Source organism: Periplaneta americana, chromosome 13 (genome assembly GCF_040183065.1).
Source record: "Periplaneta americana isolate PAMFEO1 chromosome 13, P.americana_PAMFEO1_priV1, whole genome shotgun sequence".
In the NCBI taxonomy this organism is placed as follows: domain Eukaryota; kingdom Metazoa; phylum Arthropoda; class Insecta; order Blattodea; family Blattidae; genus Periplaneta; species Periplaneta americana.
Window position 1 is genome coordinate 124,616,750 of NC_091129.1, and position 24,792 is coordinate 124,641,541.

Sequence of the window (24,792 nt, forward strand, 5' to 3'; positions counted from 1 at the left end):
TTAACACAGAATTTTAATATGAAAGCCTCTAATTGTCGTCTTTAGTGTTAGTTCCATCTAGCGTCAAGAGTTTCTATTAACACGAAAAAAAAAAATAAAGCGAAAAGTATTCATAGGATAAAAAACATGACGAAAACCTGTTATATTTTCACCGATGCATTTAAAAGGCAATAAAAAAAACCTTAGCAATTTCACGAAGATCTGAACTTGCAACCTTAGGAACTCTTAACTATCGCCCTACAAACTACGCTAAGAGTTTTACTGCAGTCTGAATGGCATTGTAACGAGCAATGGTCATCCACTTGAGAACCTGTTATACAGTATATAGTGTTTGTGATACGATATTCACTGTTTAAACACTCTGAACGATGTCTGCTTTAAATCTCGTATATGAATTATTTTCTCGGAAGATTTTAGTGATTAATAGTTGCGTTCCTCATTATAACTACTAGAAGAATATACGCAATCTTTTGAACAAAGTCTGGCTGTTCCGAGCGCTCACGGAAATACCCGATTCGAACTTAGTCTCTCAGACGCTTGCCACTTTCTTTTTGACCAAGTGTATAGATTCTGCAGTTGACAACACCGTTAAATATACTACCACACCACTACGACTAAAATGAAAATAAAATAATATAATAATGGAGTACAGGAACTATTATTACTGACAAGTGTTAAAGTTGTGATTTTATTCGTTTTATTGGGTATATTTTATAGTATTACCGTACATTTTATTAGGGTGAGAGTGATAAATGTCACTGTAATTTGTCTTGTCTGTACAAATGGGCGCCAAGAACGATCTTCATAATGCTGGTCGGGACTCAAATTCCCCAGGCTACGGTTATCCAGTCGCAGTATTCCAGCAAATTGCTGAGTCAGAGCACCCAAGTGGCAGCGACGGGCGAGATACGAGCTGAGACATGGGGTGAGGATGGAAGCCGCGCGCTGGGGAGATAAGTGCACGAGCGATATTGGCTTGTCGGTGTATTCAGACTTTCTTTAGCATGAAAATTTCTATTTCTCGCCAAAAGAAATTACTAAAGCTCCTTAAAATATCAACTTTAATGACGCCGTTTAGAGTAAAAGTGAGGCACCGACCAGCTTGTCCAATCCGATAATAATCGACCTCGGTTGGACGTATCGCACGGGAATAGGGAATAAGCAAGAGTTAAATCAATAAATGTATAGCTATGAATATGATATATTTTCACAATACTTATTTCAAAACTATATTTTGCGATTAAAACAGTCCACCTCGCTGGTGTAGTATGCTACAAGTTGGGTCATAAGCAGGCTTCGAGACTTCGGACCCAATAGAGCAGTTCAGTGGGAAATCAGCATAACGCGTACTGAGTATAGTGGTAAAGCGTACAATGGGTGGGGGTACTGTAGAATGAATGCCAACAAATACGCAAAGGAAAACGCTCCGGATTTGAAGGTTCTGACGAATAATTATTTGGTTTTCATACAAACCTATTTTCAAACTGTGTCTGAAACTATTACACGGTTAGAAAAGTCAGAGCAAGAGATACCGGAAGCCCTTAAATTACTTGAGGAAATGACACAGAGAATTAATGAGACACCAAGTACACCGGTTACTGAACGTGTAAAACAGAAGTGGAAATCAATTTTATGTAAACATAACGGATATGGAACTTTATGTAACATAAACTGCAAATTAGTGGACATAGAGTCACCCGAGAATAAAGGACTATCTCTTAGAGACTGCAATGATGTTAGGTTTTTTCGTTTTGCTCCTATCACGTCATGTCATGTAGAGGGCAGCTTTTCACAATAAAAACTGTGTTTGGCAGATAACCGAAAAAGATTTATGTTTGAGACACTAAAAAAATATCTTGCAGTACATTGCAATTCGGTACTGTAACTGGACTTCCTAAAGACGACCAATAGGATAAATGAAGAAATTAAAACTGCTACATGTTTATTTCCACCATTAGCACTGTCTATAATTAAACACAAATGCTTATAAAAGAAAGGAGAATAAATGCTTTTCACATTGTTTTGACATTGCCATTGTGTAATGTATATTTACTTTCAGAATGTACATATGTGTGTTTCCCCATACTACCGTACTCTACTCTAAATAGCAACGCTGTTACCTCAACACATCTCTACCTTTCACTACCTGCAGCGAGTCAACAACCTACAGTACATGCACAGTAAACTTATTGTATCGGGTCCAAAGTCTCGAAGCCTGTTCATAAGTTAGAGCGTTCATACCCGGTTGAGCACTACGGATTTAAAGGGCGAAATAAATCCATACAATGGCTTCCTCCAAAGGTAAGTAAAGCTGGGAGGCCTATGTCGTAGATTTATGGAAATATATGGTATACTAAATATCCCTGTCCTGTAATTGAAAAGAGCAGTTAAATAAAATACTAGGCCTACTAATACTAATAAGCCCCGCACTTAAAAAAATTTTTCAAATTCAGACGAGGTGAAACTTTTCTGTGCATCATATTTACAATCCTGCCAATTGCTTGGTCAATAGTTGTGGTATGTACTACAGTAGAACCACGCTAATTCTAACTAACTGGGGAGGGCCCTGTTCGGATTATCGAAATTTCGAATTACGCGGGGGAAAGGAACATAAGCATGGAAACTACGCCTTAAGGTACGGTCACACGTCGCTACTTCTGCAGCGCTGCAGTACAAAAAACTGCGCAACTCTTGTACTGCGACGTGTGAACAACGGTGCAACCCGAAGAGTAGCGGCTGCCGAACCTGCTGCCAGCTACTTTTCCATCCTGCGCGCAGCTTAAAAGTAGCGACGTGTGAACAGGGTTCTCAGGGTTGCAGCCGCAGCATTTTTGATATCGGTTTTGTTGAAACTTTTGCTGCGGTTACAACCAATGTTACCACCCAAATGTGCCAATGATACTTTTATTGTTTGGATATATTTTAATGTTAAATGTGATGAAAATAACTTAAGTTATTTGTAACAGTTATTAAATACACAACACAGTCTGAGCATAATTGCTGACGATATAATTCATTTTTTAAATTTTCCGTAGGGTAGTTCCAAACAGGAGGGTTGCCAACATTGATTACGTGAATATGCTGTTGGTTACCATTTAAGTATATAGGCGTTTTTAAAAGCTTTATAGTAAAAATAATGTCAATTTCTGAATACTAGATACGACAGAAAAGCAAATAATAGATAAGAAAGCTTTCGCATGAGTTTCTTAATAATGCGAACATAACCACAAAATGTATATTGAGAAGTCAACACGGAGATAGAAACCTGCAGCATGACTGCGGCTGCAAAAGTAGCGCCTTGTGTGTGAACAGACTTGCAACCTCCAGTTGCAACTTTTGCAGCACTCGGGTTGCGAAGCACGAAAAGTAGCGTGCAGCGCGCTACTTTTGGCTTAGGCCTACGTGTGAACACGACACGCAACTTTTCCAGCTGCAGTACAAAAGTTGCGCAGCAAAAGTAGCGATGTGTGACCGTACCTTTATACCGCTTTGTTCAGTTTCGAGGTCTAATTTATAAAATAAGTTCTACTGTATACTTTATATTTTTAGTTTCTAAATACCGTAGCATTAAAACATTTTTTTCCTTTATCCTCTTCATCTCTCTCTGCATGTTCGGATTATCCGTAATTTCGAATTAGCGTGGTTCGGACTAGCAGGGTTCTACTGCATTATGATATCTATTAAAGCTGAAGATATGAACACGAAACTTTATGTTACTTACATTATTATTGTGCCAATGTGCAAACACACATCGCTCTTGTGCAAACTCACACACTTAGATATGTGTTACAGCAGCGTACCGGTACGCATTATTTCCTCGACTGGCACAGTTTTCAAAAATTAAGAGGTAAACTTTTTATAAGTTTCATATTGTAAAATAACCAGAGTTATAGCAGAACGGCTAATGCCGGTGCTTACCTCGTAGCCTGTGCGCTGCTAATTTCGGTTCACACAAAGCAGTTCTCTCTGTCGATGGAAACTTAGCATACACTGACATACCAGTAATGCGTTATCAATTGCGCCTGCCGCTTTCCTAAATTCTTCAACATACTATTCGCTCTGGTTTTGAATATAAGGCCAATGAACGTTCGAATCCAAACAATGAAACCTGACGAGCATAGCCTGAAATACTAATCTAGAATATTGTTCTCTAAGTCTCAGTGTTGCCAATTCAGCGGTTTTCCTGCTAGACCTAACTTTTTCAATGTTAGTTTAGCGGGTAAAACTTAAGAAATTTGTATTGTTCATATAGGGACTTCAATGTTCTTTTAACACTCACAACAGTAAACTAATCTTATTTTTACATTGACAATATAGCAATTTAGCGGTTCCTGCATTGTATCTTAGTGGGCTTTTAAGAATCGAGTTTGTAACACTGCTATGTCTGCACAAAGCCGAACGTGTAATTAATTTGACGTCACATAGTAGATCTACATTTCAATCGGTTATTGTTGATAGGAACTAAGTCCAGTTTTCAAAGTTTTGAGATAATCGAAAAATACTGTTTTGTATTTTTCGATTATCTCAAAACTTTAAAAAGTGGGCTTAGTTCCTTTCAACAATAACCGATTCATTTTTAGGTGCCTCATGGTAGTGGTAGTAATTGTAGTATTTCATTTAACGACTTTTTTGACTGCAGTGGTTATTAAGCGTCGAAATTAAACGTGGGCCAGAAATGACCCACAAATTTTGCCTGGAGCCCTGTATCGGGGATGAGGTTCTCTACGTACTGTAAATCTAAGACATGTGCCTTCCAGCTTTATTTTCTTCTCGGAGGAAGCCATGCTAAAGGATTTAATCGCTCTTCCAAATCCATTGTTTTCGGCCGGGCTTGAAGCAAAGAACCTCTGATTTAATGGCTAATATGGTAAATGTTAGTAGAACTAAAATTATCATGTACAATGCAGAGATATACTGATTCAACCACGTACTTCTTACCTTATCAAGGATTTAAAAATATATTTTATATATATATATATATATATATATATATATATATATATATATTAATTTAAGGCACATTTCTCATTGTAAAGGCAATTTCTTGACCGAAGCAAAAGAGTAACTTCATAACGACAGCTTTCCTTTGTTTCCGGCAAAAGCAAGCATTGTCGTTTTCGAATGTCCCGTTAAGTTCCCGACAAATAGGCTCTCCAGTAATACAGTGCGCCAAAGAAAGTACAGTTACATTTCGTACAATAAACTAATTTGAACAACCCGCCCTTATACAAAGAGTCATATCTCTTAACAGACGTAATACAACTTCATTAACATGCTGACACGTCTTCCAACATCTCAACGTCACTGGTCACGCATTCCAAGATAATGAAAGTGGCTTTTTATCACTTCCATACGTCGCAGTTAGAGATAATTACAATCAATGTCAACGTCTCAATTTCTTTTTAATTGTGCGTAAAAAATCCCAGTCACTGTAGCATTTAATAGCTCACAGATATGAGATTCGTTTCAAAAGGAAAGAAAATTCAACTCTCGTTGCAACGAAATAATATTATTTTACGTAACAATGCTACATATTTACATATTTGTTTGTTATATTCAAGTGATACTACAGTACTGTAGTGCATTAATAACACTGATATGAAAACTGACTTACCTTAATCAACAGCCCTTTATAACTGGAATGACAGCTCGTTCTGTAACAAAAACGCTTATGTAAGTACACAAGTATATACAGATACACAAAAGCACACTCACAACAAATCCTAAGCACACAACTGAATTTCAGAACACACACACTATTTGATTTCACACTACACAACACAAACGCAGAATTTTAGTAGGGCTCGCGATGCCGTCCTTACTGACGAATGTGAAATGAAGGCATTATATAGGGCTATTGTTGTTAACTGGCTCCCTGCGATCCCTCTGGTTAAGGATGCAGCAGAGTCATGCACGTGAAATGCGAACAGATGCCAACGATCAGAAGAGGCTGCAGAGGAACATCACAGGGAAGTGGAGGGGCGTTCCTGTTGAGTTGAATTCCGTCAGACCTGGATGCTGTGGCTGAATCGATAAGATGGCACCACACAGTGAATCACGTGCTTGATGATCCGTCCTAAGGACTTCATAAATCATTCCAATAAAGGAGGTAGTACAATAAGCCTAAGGCTGTGGTGCTTGCTTACGGGCTCTCCTCCGAAAGAAAAAAAAATATGTGACTTAGCTAGAATGGTTACTGAAGTATCACTAGATTCGAACATTTTATGCTATTTTTAAAACCATTTTTTGTGTCTTACAGTTTTTATCAGCAGCTAGGTTTCTGTAGGTCAATTTTTCCTTAGAGCATTTTTATTGGTGTGCAAATTTTTAGAGGAATTTGAGTCAGAAGTTGTCGAAGGTTACATTATCAACTCTAAGACTCTGTGGAATGAAGTGCATGGTAGAAATAAATATACAAAACAGTAAGAAGTTTAGTTTATGGCGACAAATGTAGCTTATACCCTTACTTAAAAGGAAAACACTGACGCTAGATTTACTTCACACATAAATTTCTGTGCAGTATTTCCATTCAATATGTTCTGAAAGAGAAAATTATTCTGTCCATTCTCTACCCCTTCCCTCTTTTCGCTACTCTAGCACCATGTGACCTGCATTCCTTCTACACTGGCTGCGATCTGCAAGTGATGCTGTATTGATGTATTTATATTGCCACGGGCAGGTTCGCGAGAGGCAAGGAACAAGAAAGTTTAAAAGAACTGTGCTCAGACTTTCACCAATCTAGGCCTACTTACGAGTACAATTACCTTATATAATGTTCCAATAGTAGTTATTTCTGATAGCAGAATTACTACGTCGCTGCATATTTGATGGGCACTTTAATATAAACAGCACACTATCAGCAATAAAATTATAATGTTCGGCTCTGCAGTCTGGACGCTGAATATCCAGATCATCGCAATCACATACGGCAAAGCCAGGCAATCTGGAAGTAATGTGACACGCTGTTATGAGAGTACTGCGATCTGGAAATAATACTCACTTCCAAAATACTTCACCTCCGACGACTTACAACTGTCTCAGAGCTACACCCATTTTTGTAACACGAGATTCGAAGGCTTCTTTTGACTTTCGGTTACGTAAGGGCGGACGGAAGTCTATATGCACTAAGATCGTAATCCCTCCACTTGTAACATTTATACAGAGTGAGTCGTAATTATGTACTATAAAGTATTGCAGAGTATTTTATACACCAAACCAATATATATTTTGTCATATAAACGTATAGCAGATACTGTATTGTTGTCAAGATACGGCAACATTGCGTTATTTAGAAACTAGTATACCAATTACCCGTGGCTAAAATCGGAACTAATAGTCGGTGTTGTTTTCTGATTAAAAAGAGGTGTATTCAGAGTTGGCCATGTCTTGTAGTTATGGTGATGTATTCCCTTCTGTATTAGTGCCAACTGTTATGTTATGCAATTCAGGAAAGTAAAAATAACACTAATCTCGATACCCAACATTATGAATCAACAAGACATCACCATAACTACAAGACATGGCCAACTATGAATACATCTCTTTTCAACCACAAAACAACACCGACTGTTTGTTCAATTTTAGCCACGAGTAATACTGGTAGACTAGTTTTGAAATAAGGCAATGTTGCCATATCTTGATAATAATGCAGTATCGGCTATATGTTTATATGACAAAAAATGTATTTCTCAATATGTGAAAAAATGGGATTCATTATATTTTAAACAGTATGCTTTACCCCATATCATATAACAGATTGCTCATCCCTATGTTAAAATCGGTAGCACTTTTAAGAGAACAACCGCCAGGATCGCCACCCGTCCGCCGTAAACGAACACGAGATGGCAGTACAGTCGTTCATGCAATTCAAATGGGAGTTATGATGTGACTCTTTATGTAACAACTAGATGGCAGCATACTAAACCTGACAAAAGTTGTTACCGTCAAAGCCAATAACGCCCAGCAATCTGGGTATACAATTATGATCTAAGGCTTTACACACAAACACACACATGCACATAATATAGGATGAGTCACATGTGAAGCTATCGCGGTGAATTCCCAAAAACGATTACTCTATAAACGCACACGTAAAGAAATGTTGATTGCTGGTTTCTGGTCACCGTATCTTTTCATAGATCTGAACATCCACATCTTGATCGCCCAGTGATCAATAACAAAATGATGTGGCAAATCATCGATTTCGTCCCAGAGAACTCCTAACACGTTATAAATATTTATTAGCATAACCTACTTATCATAGGTGTTTCCATTCATATTTTTCAACAATGAAAAAAGTGTCTAATATCAAGTAGTGCTGATGCTAGTTGAGCATTAAATTAAATGCAGTTTTTTTCTATTTTCGGTAAGAAAAGCAGAGATGACGCACCCTACAGATATATTAGTTTCACACCTAGTCTTGCGTTAAAATTTCCTAAAAACAAGCACTGCAATTTCGAGGGCATGCTACAAATGCGCGGTTGCATAGAACTGAAAAAAAAAAGCCAAGTCGACTCTGTACGTTTAACTAATACTAAGATTGTGTCAGTCATCATTATGAAATGCTTTCGAATTAGCATATCCTTAATAAGATAAATTCCCTACCAATCGGTGAATGAATAAGACAAGCACGTTCAAGGACACTTTAAGAGTATTTCGCGCGTTATGATTGTACAACATCTGTAACAGCACACATTAAGTATCAAAACAACTTCATTGGAAAAAAAAAAAATGTAGGTTGTCTGAAAGCCTATACAGACATATAAAAAAGGGACAACCAACAAAGCATTAATTTTACAGTACAAGCAACTTCTTTCAATACTGCTAATGAACCATTTGAGCTATCAAACTCACATAATACAAAATAACAACTATTCTTAGTTGCAACAATGACGTCTTTCATATTTTAAAGTTTACTAATAGTTTTAGTAATCTATTTTTTTTTTTTAGAAAAACCACTTGGACCCTTTTTACATAACAGGGGCGATATACAGTACACACACAACATTGCATCACCCTTTTAATTATTATTCTGAAACTTTTACGAACAGAAGAACTGGAAGAAAATGGTTCCACCAAACTGTTTCAATTAAAGTGTCCTTTATTAAATTTACGGCGATAATGGTAAATTCTTACAGAAGAATGGCGGAGAAAACAGAAGAAAAATTCTGAAAAAAAAAATAACTGTCCATAACCTCTGTGCTCACTAAATGCCAAACAGAATCCTACAGAAATTAACTCTGGCGAGAAGCGGTCAGCTGACAAGAGGATGCGCTTCTAGTGTAACAGCTTCTGAAGATGCTACTTTGAATGAAATTCTTAATATACAGAGCTTAAAAATACTGGAGTTACTGGAAGCTAAAGATGCAGCTTGCCGTTTTCTTCGCATCTTCCTTTTACTGCCGTCAGTAAGTGGTCGATGAACAATGCTTTAACAGCTAGAAAGGTTTTTCAGAGTCCACATTCAACGTGGGCAAGAAATTGCCGATAAATTTTGCCTGGGGCCCTATATCAGGTACTTATTTTATATATATTTTTTTCGTGCCGTAAAGATACTACATGAGACTCGCAGATTTACTCCCCACCCGAATGAGAATATGCTAAGAACTTCATCGCCCTTGAAAATGTATCGCCCTCGGCCGAGTTTGAAACTGCTAACCTCGAATCCAACGGCTAGTAAGGTAACCACCAAGCGCCTAGTCCAAAGAATAGAACGAGACTGGTAACTCAAGAGGCCCAGCTTTTCCAGCTTGTTCTTTCTTACCATGTTGCAGTAGTATTTTATTTAACGATTTCAATTGCAGAGGTTATTCAGCGTTGTAACTTAAATAGATGAGAAATGACCGACGAATTTTGCAGGGAACCGTCTATCAAGGTCAGATTATTTTACGTGTCATAAATCTACGACATGGGACCCACCGCTTTCCTTCTCTCCTGCAGGACGTCATGTAAAGAATTTTCTCGCTCCTTAAAATCCATCGACCTCAAGACGGGTTTGAAACCGCGAACCTCGGATTCAACGACCAACATGGTACTTACCTTGTTAATCTACATTTTAATTAACGCTGTAACTTATTTTTGAACATATATCTCCTATATTTAAAATAACTAAAGAAGAGAAATAACACTTATAGGCCTATCCCTTAGTACTGTAGCGTGTTACTGTGATGACACCGACTCAACGTTACTAGTATTTGCCTCCTAAACCATCAAACTTTCACTGAGTGCTAAAAGTAGTCATCACTACCACGAAAAATGACAGCATCTTATTATTTTTTTCGTCTTAACCATAAAAGCAACTAAAATGTAGTCGCTGTCCAACACAGGCATTTCTCTGAGCAGAGAAAAATGGTATTGAGTGAGCCCTTCATGATCCTCATGGCCTATATGTAATACAGAATAACAAATTTCTGTAGGCCTAGACGTAGCTGAGGCGGTAACGCATTTGACCACTCATCCAGAGCTGCGCTCGATAGTGGGTTCGATTCCAGCTTGAGCTGATTATCTAGTTTTATTTTTTCCGAGGTTTTCCCCAACTAACGCGAATGTCAGATAACAATGTACCCAATCCTCGGCCTCATCTCACTAACACCAATTCCACTAACTCTAAATAACCCAGTAGTTGACATAGCGTCGTTAAATAACAAATTAAAAAAAAGAAGAAATTTGATAGCAACACTCACAATAATGCACCATTTTAAGGGAAAAATGAATACATTTATTTTGTTAAGTTTATGCATGTTCGTAAGCTACAATGGGCAATAAAAAGAGTAAAATAGTAGTAATATAGATAAGTAGGGCTATATAAACGAAGCTCGAACTCTGGACCTCTTCATTATCACTCTCTTGTCTACGCTCTGAGCCACCGCTGCAACCTGATGGAAGTAAGAGGAAGATCTACTGACACGAGCCTGTCACATTTAAACACACTTAAATGCCATCGACCTGGGCCGGAATCGAACCCACAACCTCGAGCATAGAAGACCGCGCTATACCAACTACGCTACCCAGACCGACTCCACGTGAATGTACACCACCTGACCACGATCTCTTCATCTACATATGCACGATAAACCTACTACATTTCCTCGAGGTTTTTGGGAGCTCTGGTGTTGTTTAGTTAAGGGGAGAGGATGGTATTTTTTAAAACTTTTTTCCTATTTGGTGTAAAATATTAATTTTTTGTATGCAGAGATCTCATAGCTGTAGGAACTCAACCAAATATAATATTTTGAAAAAAAAAAAAAAATATTTGGGGGCCCAAATTTGAAAAAAAAAATATATATATACCCAATGCAGGATTGTACTAAAACCGATATATCTAAACCGTTTTTAAAGATAGATTCAAACTTTTTTTGCAATGTATTTGCAAAAGCATGTTCTACAAACTGTCTGTAACAGAATTTTTATATTAGTCCCTACGTTTGTAAAATAAACAATTAAAATTTAATAACAATTTTCTGATTTCCTTTCTTGCAAACAAACGGACGTATTTGTAAAATGAAATCAATTAACAAAATTCTGTTAGAGAGAAACTTTTCCTAATAGTCCAAAGAATGTGTTCTAAATTTCATGCATGTATCTTTAATAGTTCAGAAAATATATCCATTTTTGCCTGGCAATGTAGTAAAAAAAAAAAAAATGAAGTTACTGGAAACTGATAAAAGTGGGCGTGTGATTTAAAAATCCATAGCGCAGGAAGTTTAAAAATGACGTCTCAACATCCGATAAGGGCACAAACACCCACAAAATGTTATGCAATGCATTCCACACATATCAAAGAGTATTTTAAAGATTTTTTTCTTGCAAATTCAATTTACCGGAAACGACAATAAAAGTGGGCGAGTAATTTAAAATTCCATAGCGCAGGAAGTTTAAAAATGGCGACTCAACATCCGATAAGGGCACAAATACCCACAAAATGTTATGCTATGCATTCCAAACATATCAGAGAGTATTTTAAATAACTTTTTTTTTAATTTACTCATTTTTCACCAAAAAATACCATCCTCTCCCCTTAACTGTCCGAAGACGTTTGAACCTCTTAAGTGGCACCAATAAGGCATCACTCATGAGGTAACTAAGCAAGGTTATAATGGAGTGGATGGCCAGTTCATTATCCCTTCCATTGCATACATCGCCGACTAGCTACATACTACTTATACACTAGTCAGACTTCAGATGCATACAAACAATATTGTTCTTCCTCTAACACATCGTCAAATGAGATGTAGACCTATTGCCTGATAATAGATGTACGTACCAACCAGAACCTCAGTCAGAGGAATTGGGAGCTCTATTACCTTTAATGTAGGTTTTATGAACTATTTTTATAGTGGATGATAATAATTTTAACAGAGTACAAGTTATCAATGACATTAAATGTAATTTGGCAGCTCTGTAAAGTCATGAAGTCACACGCTGATAGTAGTTACGTTCGAGCATGTTTTCCGCGAAATAAATGGAGTACAATGAGATTCTCTAAACAATACATGGGGATATCAACACGCTGTTATAACCATGAAGCATCCTGTGATAAGAATGGAGGCTGACCGCAGCAGACTGTTCTAGATAAAAGGAAGAGCATGACTTAATCGGAACTGTACTGCATTAGAATTCGAACAAAACAAAATGTTACAATAAATTTTTACATATGTATCTTACATACATGAATTAATTCATACCAACGTGAATGGGGCTTCCTATACACAAAGAACACAATGAAATCCAGATATGGGGTTGTCCACTATATTAAATATTAATAATTTTATTTTCACGTTATTAAGTTACATGCCCGTATTATCTACTCGGTCCTTTCTCATTTGGCAAGCATATCAGAGAAAAATATTTCAAAGTCTAGATTTTAGGCAATCACTGCGGTTATTTTCAGTAGAAGAATTCATGGTTTCCTACCGTGTGTTAAGACTTAGCTACTTAGCCTAATACAGGGACATCATTTTATTTTTACTAACATTTTTAATATTAACTTGCCTATACCTCTGGATCAACGCCGTTTGCTACCCCCTTCCACGACTGGAGTTCGATGATACTGGCGTAATATACAAACAAATCACTTTACTAGGTATGGGAGGGAAGAAAAGTAGTTCATTCATTTACGTAAACTAGGAAATATTGTGCTTTTGAGTTTGATCATTTTCATTAGGTTTTTGTTTAATCAAAATACAGTACAGTATTAACAATGAGTGTTTTTACTCACGAACTGAGCTGTCCATGTGGACATATTCATTATGCAGTGTATATCATACTGTCTACAGCATATTAGCGTACAATATAGAGAATGAAGTTAAATTGAAAAATAATCGTAATATGGATATTTAAACACATTTTTGAAAATGGTGGCCGTTCATTTCGATACAGGCTTCAGTTCTAACGTGCATATTATCGCACTATAGACTATTGTACCTAATCCCAATTACCAGTTTCGTTCTTCGTACTAGTAACTCATGTTGAAATGATTCTGTACCTACTCTATAAAAGAGTACCTTACGTACTGTAAATTCAATCTTCACTTCTGCCCGATCTGAAAAAAATAAAATTACTCAGACATACTATCTACTGTCCATCCAAGTGGTTATGTCGTAGGGTCGTAGAAAGGGAGGAAATCGCGTGACAGTTAATTACTTAACGAGGCCCTTTTATTTAAGTTATTTTAAACAGTTGTATACTATTACGTAGACGCCCAATTCCTAACAGAAATTAATGTTCTCAGAAAAGAACTAAGACAGCCCAGCCACTAGCTGGCGAATAAAAGCTGGTGGGGGAAACCGGGATACGATGTAGGCAAATGGACGACAGTACCTGTGCGAAAATGATTCAGTACTGAAAGCTCTTTCGTCACTGGAAAACGCGAACATATTTTTGGAACGTACTGTTTACTATGACCGTAAGGCTACTATGGCTGTATATGCGGTCTTGGATCTATGTGGAGAACGGTTTAACTTCATTAGTAGAAAGGGTGGGAGTGAAGTACATTCAAAAACTCAGGTATAATAAAAATTGAAGTAAAAATAAAATGATGTCGCTGTATCTCTAACACACGTGAAGTACTTACAGATTTCACCATCATTGGAGTTATGCAACCTGAAGGACTGCCTACGAGTACTTCTTTAATGTTCGTAACGAATGTAAGCCTACTGGAAGAGTTGTTTGGACGAGAGAAGATAACCGTCCACCAGAGAAAGCGACCCTACAGATTTCGATTTACATATACGACCCTAACGATGACGGAATATGCGAGTAGTTCCGATATACCGGAGATAATAAATCCCAAAACTTTTTTTTTATTTTATTGGGTTATTTTACGACGCTGTATCAACATCTAGGTTATTTAGCGTCTGAATGATATGAAGGTGATAATGCCGGCGAAATGAGTCCAGGGTCCAGCACCGAAAGTTACCCAGCATTTGCTCGTATTGGGTTGAGGGGAAAACCCCGGAAAAAACATCAACCAGGTAACTTGCCCCGACCGGGATTCGAACCCGGGCCACCTGGTTTCGCAGCCAGACGCGCTGACCGTTACTCCACAGGTGTGGACTAAATCTCAAAACACATGGTTGGAAACCGCAAACTATTTTTCTGAATATTTGTTACTATGTTGTACTAAGTATTAGTATAGCCATAGAGAAAAACTAAAAACTATAAAATAGCATGAAATTAAGTTCTAAAAACTTACACTCCACATGACACAAAATGTTTTATTATAGCCTTCCTGTTCGTATATGACAACGCTCAATCCCTTTGACTTTAATCTTGACCCTCCTAAATGATCATTGTGGAGAAATTAATCAATAATGCTTCACTATAACAGTAGTTATATACCATACAGTGCTAAATGACATTTTATTTATTTTTTACCAATGGTGGTTACTTGACTTACGTCATTCACCCACATGAAACCAGTTATGTACACTACTTTACCGACAGTCGGTGCGCCATAGGAGGCTGGTCTACACTACACCCGAGGTGAGATGATTATGGAGATTTGTTGGGATACCACAAGAGAACCGAAGCTTCTGGAGAAATCTGGGAGGATTATAAGTCTAGCGCTCTAGCCACTAGACCGCCGTGGCGGTTCCATTTTATATTGTGAATAGGTACAGTTTGCGAAACGAAGCCGGAGGCCGAATGAAACAACTCTATGAGTAAAATCAAATCATTTTAACATGTGTGTCGTACATTATTTTTTTAGACAGCCGTACTTCACTGCTGGTACAGAGAAAATTCCCATGGCAACTCCAATATGCCGGTTCAAACCAGGGTGATACACAATTTTTGTATAATTACATTTAATTCTTATATATGAAATTATCAATAAAATACTTTCTGAAACAATTTATTTAATTTGTGTACGTTTCTTAGCCGTTTATAAGAATCTTTAAAAGCAGACCTACCATTGTTTGAACCGCTCAACTGATCAGTTATGCTTGCTGTTATATAACATCTGGTGGGAAAATAAATAATTTATTCGCAATCGGCGCGAACAGCTGAAAGTCAATGCTAAAAATACTTTTAAAATTTGCGTTAAAAGTACTTATAGCACGCAACCGTATAACAGTCAACACGCCTGCCTAGCGTTAAAAGATCTCGCACTTTTGAGAATGGCTGGCTAAAAATGCATTTACAATGACGAATTATAATATTCAATTTTCATTTCGATTCCTTTAATCTATAATAAATTCGAATAGGTAGTCAAATTTGAAGTCCCTTATCGTATTTGGTGGTGGTGGTGGTGGTAGTAGTAGCAAAAGTAGAAGTTTATTTAACGACTTTCCAACTGCAGAAACTATTTACAGTCGAAATTAAAAATGCGCGGGTCGCCAAATTTTATCTGGGGCGCTTAGTTTTTATCAGGGACAGAATTCTATTATGTGCCTATATATACGACACAGAACTCCCATTTTACTGCCTACATAGGAAGACGTGCTCATGATTTAATATCCATTAATATAAAAAATTCTCGATTGGGTTTGAAACCTCGAATAAACTCGGATCTGATGTCTATAAAAAGGTAACCGATAGACCACAGAGTACGACCAGCGTAACTTGTGGCTTCTGGAAAGATAAAGACTTCAAACTCAATAGTATCGGAAATGTTTGTAAAAATTCTGTACCAAAGAACACAGACGTATCTTCAGTTCTCACTCCTCCCATCATCCTTGTATTTTGCATGAGAAGAGAAGTTTTCTTTGGAAATACTTTTGAACTTGAAGACGTCTCAAGAGGACCCTGGAGAAATTAATGTTCCTTCCATCAATCATCGAATCTTGCGGAAATGCATACTTCGGTATGACATCTTGCGGATTCCTGTACCCATGTTTCTATTCTACGAGAGGAGATCAATGTATGCAGACGATATGGGAAGTACCGAATGCTATATTGCTGTCATCTCCTTCCGCTGCTTTGATACGCCTCTCATAAACCAGTCAGATATAATCGACCGAAGTGTGTGATGCCAATTACAAATTTCGAAGCAAGACATGTACATGTTGTACAAAGCGACCAAAAATAATTTATTTCTTTGTGTACAAATACTGAGTACTTTAAAATAGATACTTGTGACGTCAATCTATTTCACGTGAGAAAGCAAACTTAAAGCGTAATACATTCTGCATTTCGTTCAAATTAATTCCTCTATTTTTAACATAATTTAGACTGTAACAAAATACTATAACAATTATACTACATTAGCTAAGTTTAACAGCTTACTTGTTTACCAAAATCGAACAATCATGAGAGAATAAGACCAATAAATCAGTTATTCTACAGTTAGCGAACGAATGTTTAAAGTTAGTGATCCACTACATCATAAAATGTTGCTTAAATTACAACGGGCTGTTAGTTATCGTTCCATAAGCCATGCAACGCTGTTATTTCGAGGAAGCTAAAGATAGACACCATGCATAGACACTAAACAAGTTCCATGAGAATTAGCACCACCATGTGTCCAATTGAATTCAAAATGAACATTAACCCATACTTTTATGGCCTAAACCGCTTAAGCCGACATAACAAAGCAATACTGTCAGGACTGTTTATGAACATAACATATAAAACTATTAGTTTCGCCACTATACGTCCGTACTATCTGCGAGAACTTTGTTGATAAATATGTTATACAATTTCCGTAAACATGTATGATGACGATATACTGTAACTGATTTTGCCATTCTGTTTCCTACCTAACCTTGAAATACAAGGAATACAAGCTTCACGATACTTTGCACTTTCAGAAGCTGGTACTTTATATACAGATTACTAACGTATCGTCGATTTCTTAGACGGCCAAATTCAGACCGAGAAATACTAACCTTGGGGTAGGTTCTCTGAGTGTTTCACCCATAATCTAAACTTTGTCTCGAATCCATAAACTAAACTCTAATAACACTGTGACAACAGTAGCGCATTGAAGTGTCCACCGTTGTGGCTGAGGGATTAGCGAGCGGTCCCGGGTTCGATTCCCGGTCAGGACGAGTTGCCTGGGTGAGGTTTCTTCTGGGTTTTTCCCTCACTTCTATGGATGAATATCAGGTAACTTTACCAAGCGATTGGAACCCCACTCATCTTCGCCACTTCCTTTCCTCCCTCATCATCCCGTTTCTGGTTTTTCAGATCACTCAATTGGCGGCCTTCCGAAGCTGCTGACTCTCTCGACCGGCCTCCGTGGAATGTAGTTCAGCGATGTTGGATGGCTTCTGCAATGGCGCCCGAGGCGGACCTACGCGGGGGAGGAGTTTCGCCTCGGACCGACAGGGGGACCTTGGGGGAATTTGCCGAATGGTCGGCTGTAGAGACCGGTCGAAGACCGGTCGTTAAGGGAGTCATGTGGTTAGGGCGCTACGCGTAGGGGATCTGTGGCACGCAACTCATTCCATATCGAGGGTTAGCGCAATAGATCTCAATAAGTCGCAGTGCTGGGTCATCCGTGCCCCCTTCAGTTAAATTCCATTCCATTCCAACGCACTGAAGTAAATTGCAGACGTAATAAAACTTACTTGAAATCTGTTACAAAATGACATACAATTTGAAAGTTGCAGACGTTATAAAACAAGTGTCACAAAATGACATACAATTTCATAATTGTTGAACAAACGAAGTTATGTCTTAAATAAACTTTTAAAACATGAGCATGTCTACACATTTTTTTGTGTGTGACCACGTTGTATACAGTACAAGATAACGTTTGTAATAAAATTAATTTCCTACAGCTGTTAACTGTTACAAATGTAGAAGTGCCTACATTCTGTATTTTAGTTTCTCATTTACAGACTTTTCCTGTGCACTGTACTTAGAACGTATGTCATAATGTGGTACTAAATAAAAATCTGGGCTGTATACGTCACACCCTCATTCTCACTGTCCATGTGAAAGTGAACATTCTTACCAGCCAGCATGTTGGAGTATCCTGCACATAATAGGGGCTTCATAACGCATAAGAGAAGCAGGATTTATCCAGTGATTTTTGAATTTGCTTTCTAGATCTCCCTTTGTCAAACTGATTTGTACATAGGTCAGTTGTAACATCGCTTATCTAATGAACCGAAGATGCGGGCTTACATCCCTCATTTCAATTTATTTCGTTTCGCAGGATTGATTTCGGTTGTACTGATTTGTAGCTATAAAACTAGCAGTCATTCCAGACTTCAAATTCCCTCAAATATCTCTTTCTATTTAGCTACTCAAACTTTCTTACCAACGGCCGCACAGAATTTTTAAAATAATTGAAACTAAGGATGCCAACTTTTTGTTAGCTGATTCGTGGACATATTTCTAATTTTACATTTGGGCCTAAATAGAAATAACCATAGAAGTGTATATACTGATCATGAATTATATTTAATAACCACAACACAGCACAATGGAAATTTGAAACAGTAGATAGACAGTATTAACTCTTTAATGAAAAATAATCATCAGTTCCTCTTAATCCTGTTTTTCTTTTCACGTTTTGCTGCAGATATTACATAAGGATTGTTCTTAAGAAACTGGACAATTTCAGAACATGATATTCCAAAATTAACCTTCACTTGCAAGTCTGTCTTGATCAGATTTTCACTGAAAATTCTTTCACAGAAGGTATTAGATACTGGAATTGGCATTATAAATGTTACAAATTTCAGTAATTCACAGCATATCCACAGACTGTTCCACAGAAGCATTATATTCATAAACACTTCTTAAGATACAGAGGTCCATACCTGTGGAGTAACGGTCAGCGCGTCTGGCCGCGAAACCAGGTGGTCCGGGTTCGAATCCCGGTCGGGGCAAGTTACCTGGTTGAGGTTTTTTCCGGGATTTTCCCTCAACCCAATACGAGCAAATGCTGGGTACTTTCGGTGGTGGACCCCGGACTCATTTCACCGGCATCATCACCTTCATTTCATTCAAACGCTAAATAACCTAGATGTTGATACAGCGTCGTAAAATAACCCAATAATAAAAAAAAAAGATACAGAGGCCATCATATCGACCAACTGAATATTCAGCTCGTCCAAACAGCACGAAATCACAGTTCCTGGACATTTCGACGTCCAGGGCAGGATCAAAACTTTGCCTGGACCAAAAGTTGGCAACCTAATTGAGACACATCATCGTCATTATACCGTGTGTTATCGTTGTGCTAATCCCACTCATGGGAGTTCCATGTCTGAAGTTGAAATCTCCCCTAGATAAATTATGTGTATTTATTTGTTCCTTAAAACTACGTCAAATTTCTAAACCATTAATGCAGCTACGGGTATGTCTATTATGTGCAACTTGTTAGTTGTATGTGTTAACACTACAAGAATTTTTGAATATCGAAAAAGATGCTTTGAACGTAGAATACATCTATATTTTGATGTACCGAAGTACATATGATATTTCCATGCAGATATTCCGCGTCATCATATGATGAAAGCGTGATGGAACGGAGAAAAATTCTCTCCGGCGCCGGGATTTGAACCCGGGTTTTCAGCTCTACGTGCTGATGCTTTATCCATTAAGCCACGCCGGATACAACCCCGACGCCGGTCAGAATCGTCTCAGATTAAGCTCCATCTCTTGGGTTCCCTCTAGTGGCCGCCCTCTGCACTACGTCATGGATGTCTATGAACGCAGGACCGAAGTCCATACATGTGTTGAGGTGCACTCGGATGAGTGACTGATTGGCCGGGATCCGACGGTATGGGCGCCGTCTTAAATCACAAAGTGATTTATTACGCATATCATATATATATATATATATATATATTTTTTTTTTTTTGATGTACCGAAGTACATATGATATTTCCATGCAGATATTCTGCGTCATCATATGATGAAAGAGTGATGGAACGGAGAAAAATTCTCTCCGGCGCCGGGATTTGAACCCGGGTTTTCAGCTCTACGTGCTGATGCTTTATCCATTAAGCCACGCCGGATACAACCCCGACGCCGGTCAGAATCGTCTCAGATTAAGCTCCATCTCTTGGGTTCCCTCAACACATGTATGGACTTCGGTCCTGCGTTCATAGACATGCATGACGTAGTGCAGAGGGCGGCCACTAGAGGGAACCCAAGAGATGGAGCTTAATCTGAGACGATTCTGACCGGCGTCGGGGTTGTATCCGGCGTGGCTTAATGGATAAAGCATCAGCACGTAGAGCTGAAAACCCGGGTTCAAATCCCGGCGCCGGAGAGAATTTTTCTCCGTTCCATCACGCTTTCATCATATGATGACGCAGAATATCTGCATGGAAATATCATATGTACTTCGGTACATCAAAAAAAAATATATATATATATGATATGCGTAATAAATCACTTTGTGATTTAAGACGGCGCCCATACCGTCGGATCCCGGCCAATCAGTCACTCATCCGAGTGCACCTCAACACATGTATTGACTTCGGTCCTGCGTTCATAGACATCTATGACGTAGTGCAGAGGGCGGCCACTAGAGGGAACCCAAGAGATGGAGCTTAATCTGAGACGATTCTGACCGGCGTCGGGGTTGTATCCGGCGTGGCTTAATGGATAAAGCATCAGCACGTAGAGCTGAAAATCCGGGTTCAAATCCCGGCGCCGGAGAGAATTTTTCTCCGTTCCATCACGCTTTCATCGTAGAATACATCGTTACCGCATCGATTATGGGCACCCGTTCCACGATCCGTGGTGAAACAAAGATGGCAGAATATCGAATGCTTACTATAACAAAAATGACGCCACCTCCCCTCGCTACGGACATGAGGGCGCCGAAGTTAAGTAACAAATTATCCGTGCCGCGCGGCCTCTCTCAGTAATCGGCGTCGAGAGCAGCTACAGATCTATACGACCAGTGTTGCCTGACAAAATCGGTTATATCCTTGCATTGAATGAGAATTGTGAATTGATAATAAAAAATCCGGCATGGAAGCCGGTGGATTCAGTAGGTAGTTAGGTAGGTAGTTAGGTGGATGGATGGACGACAGACAGACAGAGAGGTGCATAAACCAAGCTAAGGAGTAATCAAGTTCTAAATTAATTTAAACTGGTAATAATTTATTACCGGTACCAGCTTCTCAGTCAGCAACGCAATAACGTCATGAGAAAAGTTAAGCCAAAAAAAGCCAACTTAAAAATCATTATGTAAAAATTCTTAGTTTCTTTAACATGACAAATTTAATGGATAATCACCGAGACGTAAGAGGCGAGAATCGTTTTCATTTACAATCCCCATTATGGAAAGCGTGACTGGAAAGAAATTTCCAACAGAGTACTGAACGCGAATAAACAAGACTACGAAAAATAGAACACCACTTACTACATCTCGGCGTGCCATGGGCGGGAGTGAATAGAGACAGCGTTGTAATTGATTTAGGTCGAAGAATCCTGATCAGGTCACATTCTCAATGTGAATGCACAAACTGCAGGCATCTAGACAACGTGGATAAAAGTAGTACCGGATATACGATCATACCTCTTTTCCAGTCTGATATCAGATTTAAGTAACAATTAATTGGTTTAGATTAATTGCAGTAAACAGTAATTCTCATTGCGAACACTTGGATATTCGTAATTAGCCCAAAAGTCCATCTCAAAGACCAACGAAATTAAATTATACAGGACTGTCACTCGGACATTTCATACCATTACCTGATGCATCGTTACAGGTGAATCTCAATCTACGTTATATCACGATTATTGCAATGATAGTGATTATGAAATAATGATGATGATGATGATGATGATATGTAAAAAGTGGAATATCGAATGAAAATTCTTGAAACAAAGTTTTTATCAATCGAAAATTATGCTTGAACTCGTCTTGATTTGAACGTAGGTTTCCGACGTTGGAAATCGACGCTCTAGTTGTGCCGATACGATTCGCCAAAATTAACTATATGAGAACGTCGATTATATCGAAGCCGTCAACTGTCCCTACCAATGCCTCCCATTCCCATAAACAATCGGTATGTTTATGTCTTAAAAATAGGCCTAAATATTTCCAAGAGTCACGATTCTTTACACTCTTAAGATGTGCTGTCACTTGTTTTTCTGTTAATGAAAACAAAAAATTTAAACATAATACTCTTTTTTTGTTCCAAAATGTTTTGGTGTTATTTTCAAGTCATATCTTAAATAATTTAATTTCATAATGATTTACGTTTGCAAATACAGGAGTAATACAAATTTGCGTACTAGTACGAAATAAACATAATACACTTTGTTTCTCCAGAACGTTGGTGCTATTTACAGGTCTTTTCTTACGCTAATTATTTTTATAATACTCCATTTTTGCAAATACGAAAGTAATAACTTTGCATGCAATAATTTAAATTACATTTTTCCTGTAAAAAGGTTATTCTCATGTTTGATTAACCGAACCAATCTTGGTTGCAATTAGTTCGAATATTCGATGTTCTACTGTCCTCGCGTTCAGAACCTCGCAGCGTAGATAGGAAAGTAACGTACAACAATTATTTTACGAAATACTATTTTGGTTAGAATGTTCAAAGTTGGCAGATAGTTAGTTTGAATCTTGCGCTACAGACAGCAATGATTCGATCTGATGTCACCCTGACGGAACGCGCTGAAACTACTGAGTAAAAATGACACGTTTTCTACCATCTTTCACTTGTGAAAGACAGCGAGGTGTAGTCCGTTTTTTTTTTTTTTTTTTTTTTTTTTTTTGCGAAAAACGAACAATTCGAGTGAAATCCACAGGGAAATATTGGAGGTGTATGGCACTTGTTTATCTGGACCATAGCAGTATCTCCAGGTGGTGCAGGTTCTTCAATGAAGTCCGCCGACGAAGCACATTCCGGCCTACCAGTGACCGCTGCAACATCACCCAATGCCAGAAACATTATTAAGGCGGCAATCATCCATCCTACAGTCCAAGTCTCGCACCATCTGACTTTCACCTCTTCGGACCAATGAAGAAATTCCTAGGACAACGCTTCGGTTCAGATGAAGAAGTGAAATCAGTCGTGCGCAGGTGGCTATAAGCCCAAAAAACGGAGTTTTATGAACGAGGTGTATTTAATATGGTGTCACGCTGGGAGTAATGTGTCGAGAGACTTGGTTCCAATGTCGAAGAATAGGTAAAACCTGTAGCTTTCTTGTACATTATTTCATTTTGCTTACCTATGAAATACGTTGCCACAAAAAAATTGTTGTGCGTTACTTTTCGATCCACCCTCGTAGTTGAAAAAAAAAAAAAAAAAAAAAGTACACAGCAGTCGTGTGGTTTTGTGTATTTATATTAATTCACAACTTTATTTCCTCAGCTATATGTGCATAATCTTAACATGGGAAATCAATGAACTTAAACAGCATCAATATACAAAATGCAGTAAAAACAAGCAGCAGGACACGACATGTGAGAATTACGCGGAAGTTTGAATCGAAACCTTACACTTCCCTCCACGTCAACGTTTGTAGATCAGCACAAATATTTTTCACTTTATCAACTCTTTCTTATAAATACTCGCCGGATTCTGAGTGAATGAGAAACTGTGTCATTCTATTACTTCCTTGTTATAAGAAGTATAAAGTCCGTTCGAACCCCGGTTGCAATAGGAGACAAAGGAATAGCAGCTCGTTAAAAAACATGGGTCCGTCTGTCTCTGGACGATAGTACCTTGAAAGCCTGTAAGGGATCATTGCTTAGCGAAAAGGACAGTTTCTATGGAGGTGCATAATCCCAACGGCAGAGAAGGTGGATGAGCCTTGCGTCCTGATAGAGAATAACAGCACTATCAGTAACAGCATAGTGCAGAGAATATACGCTATTCAAATGGATTATGAACATTTACTGGCATAGTTGGAACGACATTAAAGGCAGTTAAGCTGCAATAACGGAGGTAACGGGAATACACCAATTACTGTTCCTAGTCAAAACAAACATGGAACAGAAATTATAGAAAACAAAAAGAAAATTCAGTGACCTTACAATCAGATATAACACATTTTTAGTTAATACACTGGAGGGGAAAATATTTGGAAAGAAAGAAAGAAAGAAAAAAAAAAGAAAGAAAGAAAGAAAGAAAGAAAGAAAGAAAGAAAGGAGGAAGATCGGTTCCGCTTTAGTAACTCAGTTGGCGGGAACGGTGATTACGGATCCGAGTACGAATTCCGGCGATGGCGGAATCTTATGTATGATTGATAAAGCCAAGGTTCTTTTGGGTTTCTCTCGGGACTCTCCCGTTTCTCTCCATCATTCCACCGTCATTCTCCATTTCAAAATTCATTATAATAATTTCAACAATATTCGCCCAAATCGGTGCGACGCGACGTGGTGTACTGTAACTCACGTACAGATGGCATAGGCCT

The 24,792-nt window shown here is 38.2% G+C and overlaps 1 protein-coding gene across 3 annotated transcripts in view; it reads right to left on the reverse strand.

Annotated features, from left to right (window-relative positions):
- LOC138712369 (E3 ubiquitin-protein ligase RNF19B-like) overlaps positions 1–24,792 on the reverse strand; it is a 365,180-nt gene that overhangs the window by 232,057 nt on the left and 108,331 nt on the right. For all 3 annotated transcript variants that reach the window (XM_069844041.1, XM_069844040.1, XM_069844042.1), the window contains exon 2: positions 5,615–5,654. The gene's annotated coding sequence lies outside the window, so the exon portion shown is untranslated. The remainder of the gene's footprint in view (positions 1–5,614; positions 5,655–24,792) is intronic.